An 11927-nucleotide genomic window follows, 5' to 3' on the forward strand; every position below is an offset into this window, starting at 1 on the left:
TGTGTCTAGCTCCATGGAGAGATAAACCCCTAGTGGGTACTTGGGTATTTGTGAACCCTAGGATGTATTCGTTTCATTGAATCTCTTTATTATGCTTTCAATTAATTGATATTTATTGTGAGTTCCAATCTTGGAGACTTGATTGTATGAATACTCCCCTAGAGTGACACTAGGATTGAGAGTTCTTGTTGGTAACTCTTGTGAGTGAGTGACACACCATGAGAGTTAGACAAAGTTAGATTGGAGAGGGTTGAGAGGGTGAGTCGAGAGGTAGCAGAGCGTCCCCTTTCCCCTCCGGTGTGATCTATCCTACCTCCACGTTCAAAGAGTTCTTTGCGGCTATAGTAGAGTGAATTTGCTAAAGGATGACCGTCCGCTGGGGTTTAGTTGTGAGTGCAACGGAGTGAAGCGCTGAAGTGATTTTAGCACCTAGGGCTTAATTCTGGCTAGGGATCTTCCACATGGACTAAAGGGTTAGGTCTATACATAGGAATAGGGTTTATCACTTGGAATCCCTAGAGCTCATTGCAATTCTATGTGAGTGCGAGGTTGAGAGGTTATTCAATCTTTCCTCCGGGACATGTATAGAGTTAGGCATGGTTGACCTTAGATTTGGGATCATGTAATTAAGGATTTTCACGACTCATTGTTACATCAATTAGGAAGTATAATATAGGGTTCTTGCACTTGAAACGATTGTCCTAGGCGGATCAATATCCGGGCACCCCATCTTTATCGATTGCCTTACCTTCTCCTTTACTTGTGCTCTCTATCTTATTGCTTTTATTTTTGTTATTTCATATTTTTGTTACACTTATCACTATTCATCTTCCATTAGTTAAAAAGCAGTTTTAAGTGCCTTTTATTCCCTACTCTCCATGGATACGATACCCACTCATCGGGATTATTGCTTCGACACCCGTGCACTTACGGTTTTACACGTATACCTGAGCGTGTCAAGTTTTTGGCGCTATTGACGCTTTAGAGATACTTTTGCACTTTGTTTTTCTTAGCTATTCATTCATTCTATTCTATATTTTCTTTCCTATCATCGTTCTGAATTATTTTTTCTCTGGTCACAGAAATGATTGAAATACCCGAGTTATTGAACACTATCACAGGAATGGTTGAAAATGCGAAACAAAAGGTTCAATTGTTTGCAATACAGGATACACCGTGTCGTTTCTTGTAAGAGTTGTATAATATTCAACAGCCCATAGAAGAATCAGTTGAAGATTATATTGCCAGAATTCAAGAACGAAACTGCGAATTAGATAATGTGTTAGATCGAGTTTGAGAGATGCGCATTGGGATCAATAAATGATCACTTAGAGGAAAGTCTGGAGAGGGTCCTAGCTCAATTTGATTCATCTTATCATGAACAAAAGCAAGAACTTTTCTCTTTGGGTGTGTCGATGTCAGAAGGGGAGAGTTGTGGAATAGAAGCATTGTTTGTCGTAGAAGACCACACAAAAACACATTTACAAGTAGAATAAGAAGAGAATGATTGCGAACATGAGGCGAAGGATTTTGAGGAGACTGACAAATTGAAGGAGAGCAGGCTGAGCCCTTCGATTGATGAACCACCAGAACTTGAGCTTAAAACCTTACCAGCGCATTTAGAGTATGCCTTCTTGATGGAAGAATCTAAACTCCCGGTGATTGTAGCTTCAAACTTGTCAGTAGATCAAAAGGGAAGGCTTGTTAGCATGTTAAAAAGGCATACATCAGCTATTGCGTGGAAGATCTCCAACATTAAGGCCATAAATCCATCATTCTGTACTCATAAAATCTTAATGGAAGATAATTACAAATCTGTGATCCAACCTCAGCGGAGGTTAAATCCGAACATGAAGGAAGTCATCAAGGTGAAGGTCGTGAAGCTCCTGGATGCAGGGATTATCTACCCTATATCCGATAGTGCGTGGGTGAGTCCAACTCAAGTAGTTTCGAAAAAAGGGGGAATAATAGTGGTGAGAAATGAAAAGAATGAATTGATTCCAACTAGGAAGGTTACGAGGGATGGCGATGCGCGTCGATTATAGAAGATTAAATGATGCCACTCATAAAGATCATTTCCCATTACCATTTATCGATCAAATGCTGGAACGATTGGCAGGGCATCAATTATATTGCTTCCTTGATGGCATGTCGGGATACTTTCAAATCCCCATAGCTCCAGAAGATCAGGAGAAGACCGTGTTACTTGCCCCTTACGGCACTTTTTGCTTATAGAAGAATGCCTTTTTGGGTTGTATAATGCACCGACTAACATTTTCGATTGTATGTAGCTGCCATTTTTTTATGATCTTTTGGAGGATATTATGGAGGTGTTCATGGATGATTTTTCAGTATTTGGGGACTCTTTCGACATATGCTTGAAGAATTTGGAAAGAGTGCTATTGAGATGTGAAGAAACAAACCTCGTCTTAAATTGGGAGAAATGGCATTTTATGGTCCAAGAAGGCATTGTCCTTGGACATAAGATTTCCCAAGCAGGTATAGAGGTGGATAGGGCAAAGATTGAGGTCATTGAAAAGCTTCCTTCACCTACAAATGTTAAAGGGATCCGTAGTTTCTTTGGGCATGCAGGTTTTTACAGAAGGTTTATCAAGGACTTTTCAAAGATCACATAACCTTTGACCAAACTCCTAGAAAAAGATACTCCTTTTTGATTTTGGGGATAGCGTACGAGTGCATTCAATTTGTTCAAGGAGCGATTAGTGCAAACACCAATTTTGACTATACCAGATTGGAATGAACCCTTTGAGCTCATGTGTGCCATAAGTGATTATCTTTGTGGGGAGGCGGTTTTGGGACAAAAGAAAGACAAGCGAGTTCGACCGATTTATTATGCTAGCAAGACTCTCACAAGTGCCCAAGAGAATTATACAACCACCAAAAAGGAGTTTTTAGCAGTGGTGTTTGCTTTTGACAAGTTCAGGCCATACCTCATTTTATCTAGGGTCGCAGATGTTCTTGATCACTCTGCACTCCGTTATCTCATGAACAAAAGCCCGACGCTAAAGCCAAGATTGATTATTTGGATTTTTATTGTTACAAGAATTTGATATGGAAATAAAAAGATAAGAGGGAACCCGAAAATGTGGTTGCGAGATCATCTTTCAAGATTAGAAAGTTGTGAGGGGCAAGAGCAAGCAAAGCAAGGAAATCAATGATTTCTTCCCTAAGGAACATCTGTATGCAGTACAGGAGTCAGAGTTAGAAGATACTCCATGGTTCACGGATTTTGCAAATTATTTATCAGGAAAGGTACTGAAGCAAGGCCTCAGTTATCAACAAAAGAAAAAGTTTTTCAGTGACTTGAAGAACTATTTTTGAGATAATCCCTACCTATTCCATATTTGTGCAGACCATGTAGTTCGCAGATGTGTTTCTAGGAAGGAAGGTTGGAGCATTATTGCGCATTGTCATTCGAGTCCTGTTGGAGGGCATTACGCTTCGAGCAGAACTGCTGAGAAAGTTCTGGCCGCTGGTTTCTATTGGCCAACTTTATTCCAGGATGTTCATCAGTTTGTTCTTCGTTGTGATAGTTGTCAGAGGGCTGGAAACCTATTGCAAAGGGATGAAATGCCTCAGAATCCGATGCAGTTCTGCGAGGTGTTCGATGTTTGGGGAATTGACTTCATAGGACCATTCCCGAAGTCGAATGGTAATCAATATATTTTGGTGGTAGTTGACTACGTTTCTAAATGGGTGGAGGCTCAAGCTCTTCCAACTAATGATGCAAGAATTGTGGTGAAATTTCTAAAGAGGCTCTTCACTCGATTTGGGACTCCACGAATCATCATTAGCGATCGAGGAACCCATTTTTGTAACACACAACTTGTGAAAGTGTTGAAGCGCTATGGAGTACATCATCGTTTTGCTATCCCCTATCACCCGCAAACATGTGGACAAGTGGAAGTTACAAATAGGGAGCTCAAGAGGATTTTTAACTAAGTCCAGTGGAACAAGGGAGCGGGATTGAGTGCGAGCAGTTGAGATAACACACTTTAGGCTCATAGAACAGCATACAAAACCCCAATAGGGACTACTCCCTACAATTTGGTGTATGGAAAATCCTGTCATTTACCTGTGGAGTTAGAGCATAAAGCATATTGGGCAATTAAGGCTATAAATTTTGATTTGAGCAAGTCAGGGTAACAAAGAATGTTACATCTCAACGAACTAGATGAATGGCGAATGAAAGCATATGAGAATGCTAGGATTTATAATGAAAGAATTCGGAAATGGCATGACAAGCATATCAAGATTCTGAAAGAGTTCAGTGTGGGTGATCAGGTGCTACAATTCAATTCTTGTTTCACGGTTATTCCGGGAAAAGTCTGAAGTCTAGATGGTTTGGTCCTTATAAGGTAACGAGTTTCACCTCATGGAGTCATTGAGATCACCCATTCGGAGAAGGGTACACTAAGGTGAATGCACAGTGAAACCATAGTACGGAGGAGAGGTTGGTAATGACGATAAGGAAGTATTTCTCCTTTATAAACCCCCGTGAGGTAAGACAAGGTACGTCAAGCTAAGTGACGTTAAACAAAGCGCTTCTTGGGAGGCTACCCAAGTGTTTACGGTTTTCGTAGTTTAGTAGTTTAGTGTGTGCATGAATAAAGTGTTGAGTGTTGGTGTCTTGATTTTTATATACTTGTGCTACGATTTTATTGTGGGTTTTTAATTGTTATCGTGTGTTTTCACGTGGATTTGGAGAAGTTGGGTCATTTGAGCTATTTCTCATGTTTTTCACTGGTAAAATTTGCATATTAAGGCAGGATCTGAGTGTGTAAACATGTTGGAAATTTTTTGCGAGCACTGCAGAATTTTTCTAAGGCATCCAGAGAAAAGCGCAGGGCGTGTGGAATTTCCATGCGCCCGTGAATTGCATTGCGAGTTCATCGAGAGAAGGCGCGGGGCGTGGACTCGCCCCCAGCGAATGACTCATCGCGATTCTCGCGCCCGTGGGTAATTTCCGCGCAGGGCGTGTGAATTCCCAGCAGATTGGCGGATTACCCCAGAGCACACGGGGGGCATGGACTCGACCACATGGGTGACCTATGTCACTCGCAGGGCGTGGGTAATTTCCGCTGCGCCAGTGCGATCTCTGAGGCTCTCCATCACGAGAGACACGAGGGGCATGCGCTTGCCCCTGTGAGTTGGGCCTGTGAATGTCCACGCCCCTGCGGAATTTCCACACAGGTGTGTGAAACACTTAGCGATTCTTCTCGATTGAACAAAGAAGCCCACGGGGCGTGGCAGCCACATGGGTTGGGCACACGGGCGTGGGTATTTCCCACACGCCCGTGCAGCTGCATTCAGAGAGGTTGAGTGTTTTTTCAAGAGCGCACAGGGGCGTGCGTCTGCCCATGTGGATCTCTCAGGTGGAGGCACACGGGCGTGTAAAATTTCACATGCCCGTGTGGTTTTTGAAGGTATTAGAGAGCTGCATTTCCTCTTTATAAACCGTTTTAGCTTTACTCATTAACAGACCTCCGAACACTTAGGAACATTCTTCGACCTTCTCCCGACCTCCTGCTGTCTATTTTGCGTCGATTGTTTGGGCTTCTCGCCGATTTCAGGGGTTTTAGCTTCATCTCATCGGTAAATCCTTGTTTTATCTTATCGCTACCCTAAGTCGATTCTATTCGATTTTTCTTCGATTAAACTGGCGAATGCACCTCGTTTTCATGCTAAAATGACTGTGATATGTTTTTAATGAGCTCTAGAATGGAGGAAGAGGTGTATTCGTGGATTTTGCCACAAAGGGTCTTGCGGTTTTCACGCCCCGTGAATCCACACGAGCGTGTGGAATTTCCACACGGCCGTGTGAATTCTTGCATTATTAAGTTATGAATGAATTTGATCGATTCCTTTTCCAATACATGCAGGTATGACTCCCAGATTGAAGAAGACAGCTAGTAAGCGTCCTAGAGAGCCTACTCCTTAACCAGAAAGCATGGAATTTACACTTCCTGAACATCAAGCTCGATTTGAGCGACTAGCGAAGCTTAAGTTCGGTCAGACACGAATCCCAGATGTGAGCTCCCTTAGGGAGGTACATTTAGCACATGACATAGCTGATGAGGTCGAGGAGTTACTATCGGTGGGTAGTTGGCGCAAGCTATTGATTATTCGTGACCCTACTATCTGCCAACTCACATTAGAGGTGCTCGCTTCATTTGAGTTTGACCGCTCTTATTCTCATTTTGATAGCGTCGACGCCATTCAGTTCAGAGCTTTTGGGCAGCATCATAGTATGAGCGTCACGCAGTTCTCCATGAGGCTTGGTTTATATGACGAGGGGTTTACTGAGACGGAGGAGTATGAGGATCTACCAATTGACATTTCAGGTGCCTTAACTCCCCAGAAAGCATATAAAATACTATATGGTAAGGGATGATATGAACCAGGAGTGTCTAAGGCTTCATACCTTTCTCGACCTAGTTACAGATATCTTCACGCCATCTTGAGTAGGTCAGTGAATGGTCTCGGTGAGAGTACAGGAGTCCTAAGCAAGCAGGAACTTCTATATTTATACTCTATAGTGCGAAACGAGCCGATTCATTTGGGAACACATCTTAGCGGAATATCCCGAAGCACCAAGGATAGTATCCTCGACTTGGTGTCATTTTCTCGAGCCCATACATTACTAGACTCATCTTGGGAATGGGTTTAGGAGACACGATCAGAGGGGCCGAGAAAACAATAGTACCAGCACCCCTCGGGCTAGAAACAATGAGACTCATGGGAATGATCAAGAAATATCCGCGTGGTGTTTATGTGCTGAATATGTCCCCACGAGCCTCTTGTATCCGATGAAACCATCACGGGGGTCTCAACCCGACTTTAGAGTCACGACTTGAGGAAGATCAAAGCAGGCGGTACCTCCGGTGATAAAGGATCCACCCCCCGTGCGCATGTTTTCACCATCTCGAGCCAATGATCACTTTGAGAGGCTCGAGAGCGTTGTGGGTGTGATACTGAGGCAGTAGCGAGGCCCGAGCAGAGATAGCCGATATTAGGGGCCGTCGCGAGCCACATAGTATACGGAGTTCATGGCACGTTTCGACACATTACATTAGATCTTAGAGCGAGACGTCGGCTCGTCATTTGTCTTGCGGCCGAGAACTCCCCCGGCATCTCCGGTACCTCCATCCCCTATTCCAGCATCGGTTGACCCACCATGTACTTCATCACCGAGTGGCGTGGCAGCAGCGAGCGAGGAGGACGACATCGACACTTGATTTTATTTTTCTCATCTTTTACTTCCGCATTTTATTTTAGACTTATATACTCAGAAAGGACTTTTCTTCTGAGTTTATTTTCATTTTGTATCTCGAGTTGTATTCATTGTCTTATCTTTTTATATACTCGAGTTATGTTTGTTTTATTGAGCTTCAATGAAACCCCCTCCTCATGTATGTGTGCAGATGGTCTTGTCATCATGGGAATTGAGACTTTGTCATGGGCACGGGCAAGGTGTTTCGGTACTTGGCCGTGTGAGCTCCACAACCCGTTGGAACAACACTCCCAACGACTTACCTCCATCAAATGCAACACTAGGAGTCAGGGGAGTATTGTTTTGATTGCTTCTCCCACATCTTGAATTTCTAGTAATTTTTGCCCGATTGACACTTGTTGCACTACTCACTCTTTGAACTCTTTTGGAAACTCATGTTTGATGTATAAGGGACTAGTTATAATTGTTTCTTGTGTTAATTCTAAAAAAAATTGAAAAGAAGAAACAAAATAGTTTTATTGCTTATTTGTGCTTGTTGGGTGGAAAGAGCTACTACCTTTGAAGTATGAAGCTATTCTCATAAGTCGGATACTAGTTATGCCCTAATGAGAGAAAGAGCTATCTCATACGATGAGTGAAAGCTACCACTCCGATAGAAAGAGCTACTACTTCGAAAGTGTGAAAGTCACCTTAGCGGCTCTTTGGAAAGGGCTACCTTAGAGGATGTGTGAAGCTACTACTATTTTTTAAATTTTTGTTACTTTTTATAGATAAATAAGTCCCTTGTACTTAGAACAGTGAGGAGTATACTTTGGGTTGTTTTGAGTGAGTTCACACTCTTACACGATTTCGGGTTTGTTGTACTTTTTTATTCAAGTTTTTAGCTAGAGCATTGATTTTTCGTATTTAGTGTGAAAATTTCCCTTACTTGTAGAATGCCCTCTTTGTATGCTTTGCTGAACCTAAGGCCAAGCACTTCCAATATTTCCTTCATCCATGCACATAATGTTTCAGTTTTTGCTTGAGGACAAGCAAAAGCTTAAGTGTGGGGGAGTTTGATAAGTGCTTGTGCGATAGGAATGTGAAGCGTTCTTTCCTTATGTTGAGCATTACTTTTCTCGGGGTTTAACGTTAATATGGGTGTATTTATGTTACTTTTATGCAGGTAGGGTTATGAGGCCGATTATGAGAGAAAGAAGCCAATGTGGGTCGTAATGCACTAATTTGGAGGAATCTTGCTAAGGTTCAAACGCGAAGACATAGCTCGGGTTTCAGATGCAGGAATGTGTGCCAACCTCCTCGTACTCAAGCTAGCACAACTATTTAGAGGGGCACAAGAGCAGTCACATTCAAGCATTCTGACTTGTGCATATAGAACAAGATCTCCATCAACATGTCCGTTATTAAAGAAGCAAGGCGATCCACGACGTAAATGTGTGCCCGTTTGCGTTACCTCGATGAAAATATGGATTCAGGAGTATTTCAAGCCGGTACTGTAGCAGGGTATTGTAGAAAACATTGTTGCAGCGCTATTTATAGCCGGCCGAGAAAATAGAAAAAACAGAGATTCCACACGCCCGTGTGAAAAATCCACAGTGGCGCCCACATGGGCGTGTGGATTCTCGATTCCAGCCCTTTAAAAGCCGATTTCAACCCCGATTTCAGTATTCTTTTCTCCATCTTTTCCCCAACTTGAGAGAGGGTGGAGGCTAGGGTTTTGAGAGGTATTGGCTAGGGCTTTGGAGAGGTTATACGGCTCCAAAATCACACGCCGTTTGGAAGAAAGTTAGTGGGAGAGCTTTTGTCGGCACCGATCCGGCGAAGTGTATCCTAAGCCGGACAAAGGGACCCTTGCGAAGAGTAGAGGACTCTCCACAAGACCATCACCACGACTAACGAGGGGGTTTTCTATGGATGCTTTGTTTTTACATTCGATTTCATTGATTGTATCTAGCTCCATGGATAGCAAAACCTCTAGTGGGTACTTGGGTATTTGTGAACCCTAGTATGTATTCGTTTCATTGAATCTCTTTATTATGCTTTCAATTAATTGATGTTTATTGTGAGTTCCAATCTTGGAGACTTGATTGTATGAATACTCCCCTAGAGTGACGCTAGGGTTGAGAGTTCTTGTTGGTAACTCTTGTGAGTGAGTGACACACCATGAGAGTTAGACAAAGCTAGATTGGAGAGGGTTGAGAGGGTGAGTAGAGAGGTAGTGGAGCATCCCCTTTCCCCTTCGGTGTGATCTATCCTACCTCCACGTTCCAAGAGTTCTTTGCGGCCATATTAGAGTGAATTTGCTAAAGGATGACCGTCCGCTGGGGCTTAGTTGCGAGTACAACGGAGTGAAGCGCTGAAGTGATTTTAGCACCTAGGGCTTAATTCTGGCTAGGGATCTTCCACATGGACTAAAGGGTTAGGTCTATACATAGGAATAGGGTTTATCACTTGGAATCCCTAGAGCTCATTGCAATTCTATGTGAGTACGAGGTTGAGAGGTTATTCAATCTTTCCTCCGGGACATGTATAGAGTTAAGCATGGTTGACCTTAGATTTGGGATCATGTAATTAAGGATTTTCACGACTCATTGTTGCATCAACTAGGAAGTATAATATAGGGTTCTCGCACTTGAAACTGATTGTCCTAGGCGGATCAATATCCGGGTACCCCATCTTTATCGATTGCCTTACCTTCTCCTTTACTTTGTGCTCTCTATCTTGTTGCTTTTTATTTTTTTGTTATTTCATATTTTGTTACACTTATCACTATTCATCTTCCATATTAGTTAAAAAATAGTTTAAGTGTCTTTATTCCCTATTCTTTGTGGATACGATACCCACTCATCTGGGATTATTGCTTCGACACCCGTGCACTTGCGGTTTACACGCATATACGGACGTGTCAATAACATTTTGCATTGACTAGCATGGTAGCCAACTTTTGTTGTTATTAAAATGCTCATAATCAATCAATGATTGAAAGACCAAAATAAATAGACACGCACTAACACATTATTCTACACCAAAAGCAACAAATAATATAGAAAATAAACAACCAACATGAAAACCATTACAAAATAAACACCACAGAATGTCAAATTCTACACAGAAATCAACCAATATTGCACAGGAAATAAACAACCAAACTGAAACACTGAAAAATATACACTGCAAAACATCAACCCTTGATCTTGCTAAGTGGTCACCCAGGGCTGTCTTCTTACCTTCATGTTGTTTTTTTTCCTTGATACAAGTCACAGATACACCTTGCTTCAATAAGAGCACAAGTCTCCAAACAACTAGAAGGTGGGGTTTCGCTAGGAAAATGGTTGTTGGAAAAGGGATCTCCATAAGTTCCACCATAATAACAAGAAGGCAAAGTGCAATGCCTTCAGCGAAAAGAGGGTTTTTCCATATCCCAACGCTTCTGGCCGCCAACCATTCAACCTTCTATGCATCAGTTCCTAATGTCAGTTTTAGGAGTATTTTAATCATTTCGTGGCCTGAAAGTGTGTAATAAGGATCAGGGGTAGTTTGATACTTTCCTAAGCAAGTTAACTGTGTTTTCTCATCTGTTATAGGCATCACGGAGTAAAAAGGAACAAAACCAGGAGGGACTTTTTAGGGATAACCAATTTTGGAGGGATTTTTTGGGGATAAGCAAACTATAGAGAGTTATTTCCTTGTATTTAAAATATGCTCCATTTTGTTTACCGAATACCTAGTGTAAATCATACGCTATCTTTTAATTTCAATGGATTTATGTTTATGTTTATGTCTCATTTTTTTAACAAATAAGTGATAAGTGCCCCCATTTAACAAAAGTCAGAGATGTACACATGTGTGGAGTTAATATTAGGGATGAGCAAAAAGAAATTCGGGATCGGATGATCCTATTCGATATCGGAATTTTTAATAAAAAAATTTTTGGTACCCGATCTAGGTTTTTGAGATAAAAACCTGATCGGATCTGAATGGGACAAAATAAAAAGCGGTACCCGAATCGATCCGATTTTTACCATATTCCTATATATTAAGAATTTAATATTATTTTTCAAAATGCATATGTAACCAATTCTTCTATTACAATTCGGTGACTTATTTATTTGACTTGTAAAAATATAAATGCATATAGAAGCTTCTAATAAAATAATTATTAAAATTGAAATATAGGTAATTAGTAAAACAATTGAATGAATATGACAAATAAACTATATGAAATTTCTAAACATGAGGAATAAAGCTTAGAACATGAGTATTTCGAACAAAAAAAACCTCTTTGTCTTAAAGCACTATTTTTAGGTGCTAATTTGGATATTATTAAGTGCCCTATTTATATATTATTAAAATTATTTTATTTATTTCATCAAACTAGTTAAGTTAAAAAAAAAAGAAAAATAAATTAATATATTCTCTATTTCTTTTATTTTTTTAAAACAATAAGTTTAGTCAAAACAAAACAAATATTTATTAAACATGAAATAAATTATAAAAAAACAAATATTAATTCCAACTTAAGCAAAACTTAAATTCAGATCCGAATATCAGATATGATTTAAATTGGATAAACCTGATCAGATATAGACCAAGCTTTTACTGATCCGAAAAACCGGGTATCTGAAAATCGGATCAGGTACTTGATTTTGCTCACCCCTAGTTAATACCTCAA

This window comes from Dioscorea cayenensis, chromosome 7, assembly GCF_009730915.1.
Source record: "Dioscorea cayenensis subsp. rotundata cultivar TDr96_F1 chromosome 7, TDr96_F1_v2_PseudoChromosome.rev07_lg8_w22 25.fasta, whole genome shotgun sequence".
Lineage (NCBI taxonomy): Eukaryota > Viridiplantae > Streptophyta > Magnoliopsida > Dioscoreales > Dioscoreaceae > Dioscorea > Dioscorea cayenensis.